Source organism: Tachypleus tridentatus, chromosome 8, assembly GCF_004210375.1.
Source record: "Tachypleus tridentatus isolate NWPU-2018 chromosome 8, ASM421037v1, whole genome shotgun sequence".
NCBI lineage: Eukaryota > Metazoa > Arthropoda > Merostomata > Xiphosura > Limulidae > Tachypleus > Tachypleus tridentatus.
Genome location: NC_134832.1, coordinates 109329181 through 109342264, shown reverse-complemented (window position 1 = coordinate 109342264; position 13084 = coordinate 109329181).

Genomic DNA, 13084 nt, shown 5'->3' with positions numbered 1-13084 from the left:
TTCATTTCAGCTGTATTGGATTTGAGACCTGCCAAGAAAATAAAGAAAACAAAACATATCTTCTTTCCTAATAAAAGTACATTTTGGTAAACTTTAGCTAATTTTATCTCATCCTTAGAGGCATGACTTCATTGGTATCTAGTGATTTGTGTTTCAGTTAGAAACGTAGTAAGTCAAAAAATCATATTTTATCCAAATTATTAATATCAAATACCAATGTTTATTTTTACTGCTTCACTTTATATCATAGATTTTAACCATTAAATGAACTTCTGAATATTTATACAATGTAACTATAAAACGCCTATCAAAATGATGCAATATACATTTAAGAAAAATGTTTTACAGATAATTTCATTTTATTCAACTCTTCAGTGGCATTGTCACTGTTTGCAAATATCATTTAGCACTAAATGTCAATAAATTACCACTTTTGTCCCCCATATATAACATAACACCCAGATTACTTTCTTAGATTGGGTGAGATAATGGTGTGCTATTCTTTAGAGTAAAGCTATCTGGTTTTTTTTCTCTATTCAGATGTTATCAAATAGCTACTCATGATGATAGTGGTCACTCCCAACATTGTGCCATTTAAACATATACTCTTCAAAAAAAGAAACGCAAAAGGCAAAATATGAGACAAATTGTTAACAAGTTTATTCCGGGTAGTTCTGTATGACATGTGTGAAACTTTGCACATTCACTGCTGAACATTCAAAGTCTGCAAAGGCGAAGTTCACGCTCACTAGTTGAAGTTTAACGTCACTCAGCGTCAATAACGAGTATGACCCCCGTGAGCATCATTAACTGCTTGGCATCTCCTGTCCATGGAAGCGATGAGATGACGAATCGCATCCTGTGGAATGGCTGTCCACTCAGCCTGCAAAGCTGCTGCAAGCTCAGGTAGAGCCTGCGGTTGAGGTTGTTGTCGCAGACGTCGTCCAACTCGTCCCAAAGATGTTCGATGGGGTATAAATCTGGTGATCTGGAGGGCCAGATAAGAACGTTGATGTTGTGGTGTCTCAAGAAGACAGTGGTGAGTCGGGCTGTGTGAGGACAGGCGTTGTAATGTTGAAAAGCGTCGTTGACGTTCACAATGATGGGTTGCACATGGGGCCAAAGAATCTCGTCGACGGTTGCGTACGGTCTGATCGGAAATCCTACGCAGTCCTGGTATGGTTGAGGCAGTAGACGTCGCAGTGGTGGTCCTATCCCTAGATTTTTTCTTTGCTTCTTTAGTTTTCTATAGAAGGTGATTGCTTGTGTTTTTGTCGGATTTAACACGACCCTCCACTTGTTGCTCCATGTTGAGACGTTGTTTAGTGATTCTTGTACGCGAGACATGGCCATTACTGGGTTTCTGTATGATCGGAAATCCTACGCAGCTCTTTTATGGTTGAGGCAGTAGACGTCGCAGTGGTGGTCCTATCCCGAGTGTAACGTAACCGGATGTAGCGATCTTGTGCGGGCGTGGTCACACGAGGTCTGCCAGATCGTGGACGGTCACGAGTTGATCCATGTTGTTGGTGACGATTCCATAGCCTTGTGATGGTGCTTGAGTGGACATTTACAGCTCTGGCAACATCTGATCGAGATTCGCCTGCTTCCAAGCGACCAACGGCGTTGTTGCGTTGTGATTCAGTCAGTCTTGGCGTAACTGTATTGCGTGTCGGTGGCTTAACACTGAGCTATGGAAACCGAGAACCCGTCACTTTTATAGGGATTTTGCACATGTTGCACTTGCAGAATATGCAAATCTCTCAAACAAATTTATTGGACACGAATGCGTTTTGGCGAAAAATCCGATGTTTTCCTCCGTTTTCAAAGTGCACAACTTTTATTGTCATTTTGGTCTGACAATCAGTGCCTTAACACGTGTAACATCACATACTCTGAGCTTGTTACGTTATTACATATATTTTTCATTAAAATAAAAAAATATCCCTTTTGCGTTTCTTTCTTTGAAGAGTATACTTTTATTTGGGACACCTTTATAAGTTTAATATGATAATTGTATTTATTTTTATCTACTAATGTGATGATTTTCAACCTAATGAACCCATTTCTGTTGATTAGCATGGTATACTTGACATTTATGAAAGTTAGTGAATTGTGTTTACCTTTATTTTTGAGAAAGTGTTTATATATTACAATGAAAATCATTTACCTTTTATCTTTGTAAGGAGCTTAATTTAAATCATATAACTTCAATACTTTGGTCAAGACTTGCCATGACATCATATAAACAGCCTTGGGAATTACTTTCTGGTGGTTGAATGCTTTTTTTTTAATTTTTTTACCTTTGCCTTTTATGTTCGTATTTACATTGTGAATTACAATTGTTTTGTTTTTTTTATTCTATATCTGTTATACCTGCTCATAATGATTTGTTTATCTGAGGTTATAGTGTTTGGTGTCCATTACCAATGGAGAGATTAAAATGGCAGTGGCACTTAGGGGCCTTGGATACAGTATAAGAACGGTGGTCAAATCACACTATTTCACTTGGATAACCCACAAGTTACTAGTGGGTAATGTTAAATAGCTGCCTTTTCTCTATCACTTATCAGTTCAAAATTAGAGGCTGTTGTGTAGCTTTGTGCAAAATTCAATGAACAAGAACTTTTCATTCCCCAGTGGCACACCAGTATCTCTGCGGACTCACACTGCTAAAAACTGGGTTTCAATACCCGTGGTGGGCAGAGCATGAGTAGCCCATTGTATAACTTTGTGCTTCATTCTAAATAAACAAACAAAATTGGTTCAAAGTAATGGATGGCTAACGTAGGTGGCTCTTGTGTATTTTGCAGAATATCGAAATTAAAACACTTTTACTTGATTATTACAAGCAGGTGAAAATTTGCCTATTTATGAACAAAATGGACTTAAATTTATAGCTGTTTTTGTTCCTTATACATGTTCTCAATAGTGTAATTATGCAATGAAATATTTTATGGATTGATTATATAATAATGCACCTAAAGAAAATTGTTGTGCTTTCATTAACAGAAAACAGCACAAAACCGATACTCCTTTTCTTTTTAACGGTTGTCAAGTGCTGTGGCCACTTTCTGACACGCTTGATTCCTTTTATTTATATTAGATTGGAACTTTAGGTTCATATTTCAATAAGCTTTACTTCGTTTTTTCACTAATTTCTTAAACATTGATGAAAATCATCGTGATTAAATAATCCTTGTCTCTAGTTGACCAATACTATAGAAAAGTTTCGCCTTAATAATCACCTCAGTTACAAACGTAACTCAAATGGTACAATTTGGAAAGAAATGCGCCACCAGTGTTTACGTTGTCAGGTACTGTATATGATGTAACAACCCCAGTGACTCAGCAGAAGCACATTGTGTTAAACAACACAAAAATATAATGCAATTATGTTGCCAAAGTTTTGAAAACTCGAATTGTATGACATTAGTTGCAGTGCCATGTTTCCGAATACCGCAATTGCCGGATTATAAAGAAATGAAACCGAAACATTAGGATTATAGAAAAGTTGGGTTTTGAAGGTGCTTTATAGAGAGCTAAATGCATAACCAAAGGTTTATGAATGAGCACAGAATTTCTGTTATAACCAGCTTATGCCTGAGCGAGTAGAGGTAAATTATCGACTTGTAAACGAATTAAAGCACAAAACTAATTTATTGCGCTTCAGGCGGTGTAGAAGGAAGAAAGAAGTAACCAAAGAGCTGGCAGAATTACGCGTTAGTATTTACGTATATAATTAAGTTTGTAAGGTTAAATGCTTTCAGTGCACAGAACACATAACCTGGCTAGTTATTTATAACATACTGTTAGTTTGAGGTGCTTACATATAACGCCATGCCAGAACATTTTGTTCACAAGTTCTGAAGACACGTATAAAAAAAAACGAAACCAATTTGTTGTTTGAAGTGTAAATATGCCATGGTGACGTCAGGGAAACTATTGCCCATACCACTGGTCATATTTTACGTGGAGAAAAAAAACATATATAAATTATACAGTGATGGGGCTACAACAGTTCTGAAGAAAATGTTATGGCTTGCGATTTTACCATTAAAGTTCAATGCAATGAAATTGGTGAACAATAGATTTTATTTTCTCCTATAAATATAAACTGCATAAAGAAGAATTGAGAGTAGTAAGGACGTTTCTCTGTGTCCCTTAGTGACACAACGGTATGTCTACGGAATTACAACGTTAGGAAATGGATTTCGATACCCGTGCTGGGCAGAGCACAGGTAACGCTTTGTAAAAATAGTTTTGTGCTTAACTTCAAACAAACGTATCTCTGGATTTATTGGTCAACGTTAAGTTTACGTGCTAGCAACGCCAAAATCCAAGGTTCAATTCCACACAGTGGATACAGCAGATAGCCCAGTGTGGCTTTGCTTTCACACAAACACATTCTGGATTTACTGATGCTGAAGACTACTTTGAAGAGTGAAAATCAATTCAAGAAACTATATAGCTGAATTTCCTTTTAACCAATAGATAAATGATACCTTCCAAAATGTTGTAACTGCCCAAAGGTTGTTATTGATAATTCATTTTGATATCGCAAGTGCGAGTAATTGTTCAATAAACAAAAATTCATAAATTATTATGTATATCTAACCATTGTTTTGTAGATTATTAATCAAGAGAAAAAATGAAAAATGTAATTTTGATGAGATCAAACTGCAATGAAAATGAACTGTGTAAATATTCTTGTTTGTTTCTTTTTCAACATTCACCTAAAGCTTCTCAAGGAATATCTGAGATAGATGCCCGTAATTTTAAATTGGAAGACTAGAGAAAGAAAGCTAGTCAATACTGCCCACAGACAATTCTTGACCTGTTATTTTTACCGTGAAATAATGCGACTGGATTGACAGAAAGGAGCGAATATATTTAGCAACAAGTTTAAACTCTGCACTCGAAGATTGCCAGCCAGCCAGTTCTAAGTTGTTATTGTTTTGAATTAAGCACAAAGCTACACAAGGGGCTATCTGTGCTCTGCCCACCACGGGTATCGAAACCCGGTTTTTAACGTTGTAAGTTCGCAGACATACTGCTAAGCCACTGGGGGGCCAGTTCTAAGTTATCCGACTATACAATCTAAACGAATTATTGAAAATACGAAATAATTTTTACTCATCTTTCTTAAGGGTGCTGAAGAAATAGCATCATCTTCTGACTTGAAATAGGAGGCATTGCACACCTGCTGAAAATGTTAGGACAATCATATAATGATTTAATTTTGAATTTGTTTGATTTTAGGGTTTTATGGTAAATCTGTTGTAAACATTGCAGCAATGCCTGTGGTTATTTTTTCCCTCTAATTTAGGTGAACACGTGGTGATACTGGCTTTGTTTTACAAACACGTTTTAACAGCTACTGAATGGTGTTTTCAATTATATACAGGGGTAATGTTTTTGCTCACTGATTTCCAGAAGAATAGTTCTCCGTTTTCGGTATCTCACAGTATAATTGGGCCCATACTAGGTCTAGTCCTACAAATATACAACGTATCTATATAAATATAATACTATTGTCTTTTGTACGCCCATTTAACTACTTCACCCCTTGTAGGTGGATTATAATCAAATTTGATACGGAGCTTTATCGGATACAGTCCCTCAGTAGTATGTCTTCTGACTAATTTCGCAAAAAACCAAGTTTCGATACCCGTAGTGGGCATAGCACATATAGCGCATTGTATAACTGTGCTTAATTCCAAATAAACCAAATCATTCGGTTTAAGGGGAGATACATACAGATTTTCAGTTTTGCGGTTTTATGGGCGTTTTTTTTTTGTTTTTTTTTTACTATTTTATACCCTGTTAATAGATCTTCACTAATTTTGGTATGAATGTTTGTTGGATCCATGTGAAAATACGTGCAAACTTGCGGTTTCACATTTTGTAGCTTGCAGTTTTTATGGTCCTTTTCTACAATTACATATAAGGGAAGCAACTTTTCATGTCCTAGGGTAACCTTTCATTAATCATGAATTTACATAACTTCCGTCCAGAGGACGGGTACTCCAGCCAGTTATTAATAAATTAATAGTATAATTTCGAAAAATGACCGATAAAGTATTCATGCACCCAAACCTTAGAAATAACAAGACAGTCCTTGTTTCATTGTGTTAAAGACGTAAATTTTGTTTGATTTAAATAGTTTAAAAAATATAGTCGGTTTACATTTAATTATAGGAAGGTAAAACTTACGTTTAAGATTTTTTTATTACAGTTTTTATTAAAACAATTGTTTTCCAAGCTACAAACTATTCAAAAACAAAAGTATAGAAAATCTTACGTCAAATCCCACATACATACATATAATTAAAAACTTATATTGAAGAGTTTATACAAATTATTTTTAAATAAAAATTTCTGTTTTCTTCAGATACTTTTTTTTTTCTCGATGTTCAACTTTATTTTTCCACGGATAAATTAATGCAAACACGAACAGCTGTTTGCAAATACATTTACTCGTATGAATAATGCAAGCCAGCAAAAAATTATCAACAAAGAGGATAACATTTGTGGTTAAATGCTGATTGTTATATCGTATTGTTCCAGAATTGTTGAAGCATTTGGAAATATTTGCTGAAGTGGCAAAGAAAATTCTCGATTAATTATTGTTAAGGTCAACGAGAAATTTCTGTTTCATTCGCTTGATAAGATGAGCAATTCTGAGAAGAGGAGAAGTCTCTACCTTATGCAGGTTAATACGAAATGTCTAGAACATTAGCAAAGCATAAACAAAATATCATGCATTATGTCATTAGATGTAAGAGGGAATACAGTGATTCCCAAATGAATCGTGGGGGCCTGAAACAAACTCCTATAATACCTTTCCTGCCATTTTCACCTATTTCATATTGCATGTTAGCGATGATGTGGTTGAGTTCTAAAGATACATTTGAAATCAAATGCTTTTAATCTCGTAACTATATTTTAAAAAAAGATCATAAAAATGTTACGTATTTCTCAGTCTATAATTTTCAGATCTGAATTTCGATGGGTTGTGTTTTCAGTGCTTTTCAAAAATAGCTTTGGATCGATGTATTGTCGTTTGTAATTAATTTTTAATACCGTGTTTCTCCGATAATAAGACCTACCCATAAAATAAGACCTAGTGTGATTTTTGGGGATAGTTTTAATATAAGCCCTACCCTTAAAATAAGCCCTAGTTAAGAGTGGCAGGAAGAGGAAAGAAATAAAAAAAATTAATTTATTAATTAGTTTAATAGTTAGTTAATTAGCTTGTTTAAGTATTAATCAGTTAGTTTAATAGTTTAATAATAGTTTATCTTAAATGGTTAGTTTAATAGTTTTACTTTGTAACTTCATTTTTTTAATATATCAAAATAAGACATCCCCCGAAAATAAGCCCTAGTGTCATATTTTGGAGTGAAAATTAATATAAGCCCTGTCTTATTTTCGGAGAAACACGGTAGTACGTTTTTCATAAATTGATTAAAAATAAAAGTGTGTATTGGTTTTGTCTATATCAATAATATTTCAATTATCTTACGTCAGTATTGGTAAGTTCAGCCTGCACAGAGGATTCCAATACAGTATTGATAATAAAGTGATGACATACAATGTATATATTCATAAAATACAATTCAAGAGACCTACCCAGTCCACAACTCAGTAAGGTTTTTTTACAACTCAACTCTCTTTACACGCACACAGTATATATCTGTATAATTAAAAGCTTTCTTTTACTTCCTCCAAGTGGCACAGCGGCATGTCTGTGGACTCCCACAGAAAGCGAGTTTCGATACCCTTGGTGGACAGAGCACACATAGCCTGTGGTGTAACTTTATACTTAATACAAAAAAATATATATAACAAACTTTCTTTTAGTTATTTCATTGTTGTTTACATTAATGATATGGTTATCTTAAGTGCTAGGCTAATATATCATACCTTATCTTCTCTGGGGAAAAAATAGTAAGTCATGGTTTTACTCAAGCTTATAAAAAAATGACAGCATAAATACTTCTGATTTCTTTGTACTACGTTGTAAATTCTAAATATGATATAGGATAACAGAGCACTAGTGTAAGAACTGAAGAAGGCAATTGGTAGCTTAATATTCCATAGCTTATCTTTCTCTTGAGGAAAAACAAACGGGTAATCGGTGATTTTATGCAAGGTTATAATATTATGCAAGAGAATGACACCATAAAGGCTTCTGATTTCTGTCCTACGCTGTATATAATAGGTTGATTGATTGATTTAGTGTTTTATGGCACAAAGCAGCGAGGCTATCTGCGCCAGACATTCGGTAAAAATGTAAAAAAAAAAAAATTTAGTAATAGATATAAATGGAAATGAAGGTAAAACAAAAAAGTACAAAACCAATGTTGACACCTAGTCTACAATGTTAAGATAGAAGGCAGAGTATAAGAAGTTGTAAGGTATTTACTTTAGCAAAACGGTAATGATCATAACCCGCCAGGAAGACTAACAGGTAAGTTCAAGAACCACCATCAGTCACCTGAAGTTGGTCTTTCCAGTCCTGGTTCCGGGTTATGTGTCATAGCAACCAGTATCAAAAGGTAAAAGAATAGAAGTTTTAAAAGATACATAGCAAAATTGTAAAAATGAGTAGCCAAATGTCCAGTAAAAAGATAAAGTCAAGTAAATGGAGTAAAATTTGTAAAAGTAAATGAAGGCAAAAACAAAACAGCAATTAAAACAGAAAATGGTGTAAAAACCAATGGTGACATCCAGTCTTCAAAGTTGTAAAATATTTACTCTAGCAAAATGGTAATGATCATAACCCGCCAGGAAGACTAACAGGTAAGTTCAAGAACCACCGTCAATCACCTTTCCAGTCCTGGTTCCGGGTTATGTGTCATAGCAGCTATTATCAAAATGTAAAAGAATAAAAGTTTTAAAAGACACTCCGCAAAATCGTAATAACGAGTAGCCAAATGTCCAGCAAAAAGATAAAAGTCAAGTAAATGGAGTAAAATTTGTAAAAGTAATTGAAGATAAAAGCAAAACGGCAATTAAAACAGAAAATGGCGTAAAAACCAATGTTGACATCCAGTCAACAAAGTTGTAAAGAACTACCTGTAGCAGAATGGTAATGGTCATAACCCGCCAGGAAGACTAATAGGTAGGTATAAAAACCATCGTCAGTCACCTGAAGTTGGTCTTTCCAGTCCTGGTTCCGGGTTATGAGTCAATATGGCCAGTACTAAAAAGTTAAGTAGTAAAAGTGTGAAATGATATGCAGCAAAAGTATAATAACAACTCGCCAGGACGACTAACGAGTAGTTCAAACGGATAGTTCAAACAGTAGCGTTAGTTACCTGAAGTTGGCCTTTCCAGTCCTGGTGTCGAGTTATTTAATGTTCTGGCCATTGTTCAATGTCAAATTGAAGGAGAGAGATTAAAACTGTAAAAAAGGAACCACAATTAAAAAGGTGTAATGAATAAATATGCAACACTTAAATGAGATTAAAAGATTAATGGCCATTAAAAATTAAAAAGATTATCAAGGTGGACAGAGTCACCATCACCAATAACTCTGTCCAATGTTACAGACTGACCCTGGGAAAAAATATGTTTAAAATATTGCCGTCGTTGAGAATTGTAACGATGGCAAGAAAGTAAAACGTGGCTGATAGTGATTTGAGTGTTACACAAACTACACATTGGTGCATCAGTTCCAGATAAAAGAAAATGATGAGTTAAAAAACTGTGACCAATGAGTAGCCTAGTGAGAACAACTTCCCCCTTCCGAACTTTACGGAAGCTAGATGGCCAAAGTACAATTTTGGGTTTGATTTGAAAAGTTTGTTGTCACGTTGCTTGTTGACTGCCAGCTGGCACGGAGCCGAGCCTTGAAGACAACACCATAGTCCATGTACGGAATAGGCATAGGAGTGATGGTGCTGAAGCAGACATATTTAGCTGCCATGTCTGCAAGCTCGTTCCCGCGAATACCAACATGGCCTGGTATCCAGAAAAACTGGATTGAAGTAGCTGCTAATGAGAAATGGGCCAGTCGGTTTCGAATATCAGCGAGAATAGGATGTTAGCTAACGTGTAGCGATTCCAAGGCAACTATAGAACTAAGCGAATCAGTATAAATAGTGCAGTTGGAGTACTGCTCAGCTGCAATATGATCCAGGGCAAGAGATATGGCATACAGTTCAGCAGTGAACACAGTAGCTGTAGAAGGGATTCTGCGCGCAACTACTGACCCATAGCAAACCATAGCAGAGCCCACTGAATTACCTGATTTGGAACCATATTGAAAGATATTCATTGAATAAAAGACGGTACTTCCAATCTGGAGTATCGCCTTTTTTAGGTGACTGAAAGAAAGGTCACATTTGGGGGCTGTAATAAGCCATGGTTGGATGGGCCAACCTGTGGAATCTGCAATGTTATCCAAAGACAGACCCAATTCATCCAATTGCGCCCGGATGCGAAGGCCAAACAGAGCAATGACAGATCGTCTATTCTGAAAAAGTACTGCCCACCGAGGAAGGAAAACACATGCTTTGGTAAGGAATGAAGTTTCGAAGTATATTGTAAAGATAGTTGCAAACGGCGAAGGTGTAGAGAAGGTTCATGAGATTCAATGTATATACTTTGAACTGGAGAGGTACAGAAAGCCCCAGTGCAGAGTCGAAGTCCTTGGTGATGAATGGGGTCCAGCATCTTTAAGGCCGAGGGTCTGGCAGAGCCATAGACCATTGATCCATAATAGAGTTTCGATCTAATAAGAGCACGATATACCTTTAACATTGAACAGCGATCTGCCCCCCAACTGGTAGAAGAGAGAACACGGAGGATGTTCAGTGCTCTTTTGCATTTGACCCGAAGCTGCTTTAAGTGTGGTATAAAGGTCAGTTTACGATCAAAGATAAGCCCCAAGAACTTGGTCTCCGGGACCACTGGCAGCAAAACTTCACCGATATGAAGTTCAGGATCAGGGTGAATACCCTGTCGACGGCAATAGTGCATGCATACAGTTTTGGAGAGAAAGAAATTAAAGCCGTTCGTCAGAGTTCACTTCTGTAGACAATTGAGGGCGGTTTGTAGTTGCCGCTCAATATATCTCATGTTTGACGACGACATGAGATGTGAAAGTCGTCGACATACAGCCCATTCACAACAGTGAGAGGGAGTTGTTCAGTGATGGCATTTATCTTTATACTGAAGAGTGTAACACTCAATACACAGCCTAGAGGGACTCCAAGTTCCTGTACAAAAGAACGGGAAAGTGTCGAACCCACACGAACTTGGAATCTCCTGTCCATTAAAATTTTTTTAATAAACATGGGTAGATGGCCACGTAACCCATATGTATGGAGGTCTCGCAAAACGCCATACCTCCATGTTGTGTTGTAAGCCTTCTCTATATCAAAGAATATTGATACAAGAAGTTGGCGGTTGAGAAAGCTTCTATGATAGATGTTTCAAGGCAAATTAGGTGGTCTGTGGTGGAGTGCTGTCGACGGAACCCACACTGGGTGGGCGAGAGGAGGTTGTTTGATTCAAGGAACCAAACAAGACGAGCATTAACCATCCTTTCTAATGTCTTACAGAGACAGCTCGTCAAAGCAATTGGACGGTAGTTTGAAGGAATCTTGGGATCTTTCCCTGGCTTAGAGAAAGGTAAAATAATAGACAAAATTCAGGCATCAGGAAAAACATTCTCCTGCCAGATCCGGTTGAAAACAATCAGAAGAGCATCAAGAGAAGCAGGAGAGAGATGGTGCAGCATGTCATTATGAATATCATCAGGTCCAACAGACGTACTGGCAGACCAATGAAGGGCCATTTTTAGTTCCACCAGGGTAAAGGGACAATTATAGTCAAAGAAACAGTTAGTTCGAAAGGAAAGAGGTGATCGCTCTGCCCGAGTCTTGATGGCCAGGAAGGTGGAGGAACAAGCAGAAGTGCTAGATACCTGGCAAAAGCTTCCACCTAGAGTGCTAGCGATGTTCCAAACATCAGTCACCTCCTGACCATCAGAGAGTAAGATCGAGAGGGGGACAGAATTGTAGTACCCATTAACCTTTCGAATCCTGTCCCATATGATCTTGGAACTGGTGGTAGAAGATATGCTGGTTGTGAACTTAATCCAAGATTCCTTCTGGCTTTGACGTTTTACCCACCTAGCATGTGCACGGGCCCGTTGGAAAGCAACCTGGTTTGAAAGTGTGGGATATCTACGAAAAGTATCCCAGGCCCGCTTTTGAGCCTTCCGTGCTAAGTGGCAAGCAAGATTCCACCACAGACGAGGATATCGTGTCGAGGTTTTAGGAATACACTGAGCAGCTGCATGTGTAATACAGTCAGTTACCGCTGCTACACAGTCGTCTATTGATGGCTGATTTACGATAGCAGGATCAAGTTCTGCGAGAGCAGTGAAAGTGGACCAGTCTGCCTGATCCAGCTTCCACCGGGGCACGCGGTTAGGGTGGCATCGACCACGGCCAGTCTCTCTCAAAAGGATCGGAAAATGATCACTGCCTAGTGGATTACTGTCAACCCTCCATGAAAAATGGGAGAATAATGAAGGGGAGCAAACTGTGAGATCAATAGCGGTAAAGGACTGACTAGGTGCATGAAAGTAAGTGGAAGAACCAGTATTGAAAAGAGAAAGATTGTGATCAGAGAGCATCCGCTCTACAGATCGGCCCCTCCCATCAATAATAGCACTTCCCCAGATGGGATGATGTCCATTAAAATCCCCCTAGGATTAGAAATGGAGATGGCAATTGTTCAACGAGAGCATCAAGATCTGATTGATCATGTCTCTCCAGGGGACAGGTACAGAGAACAAACAGTGATGGTATGACCCAAGGAAACACGGATGGCTACAGCCTCCAAGGTTGTGTTGAGTGACAAAGACAGGGTGGGCACGTGTTGATCAACCAACAGTGCCACCCCTCCATGTACTCGACCATCACACAACCTGTCATTTCTGTACAGAGAAAACTGCCGAATGGAGACAGTATCAGCAGTTTTGAGAAATGTTTCTTGTAAAGAAAGACAAACAGGATGGTGGGAAGCAATCAGCGTTTTGATATCATCCAGATTAGAACGT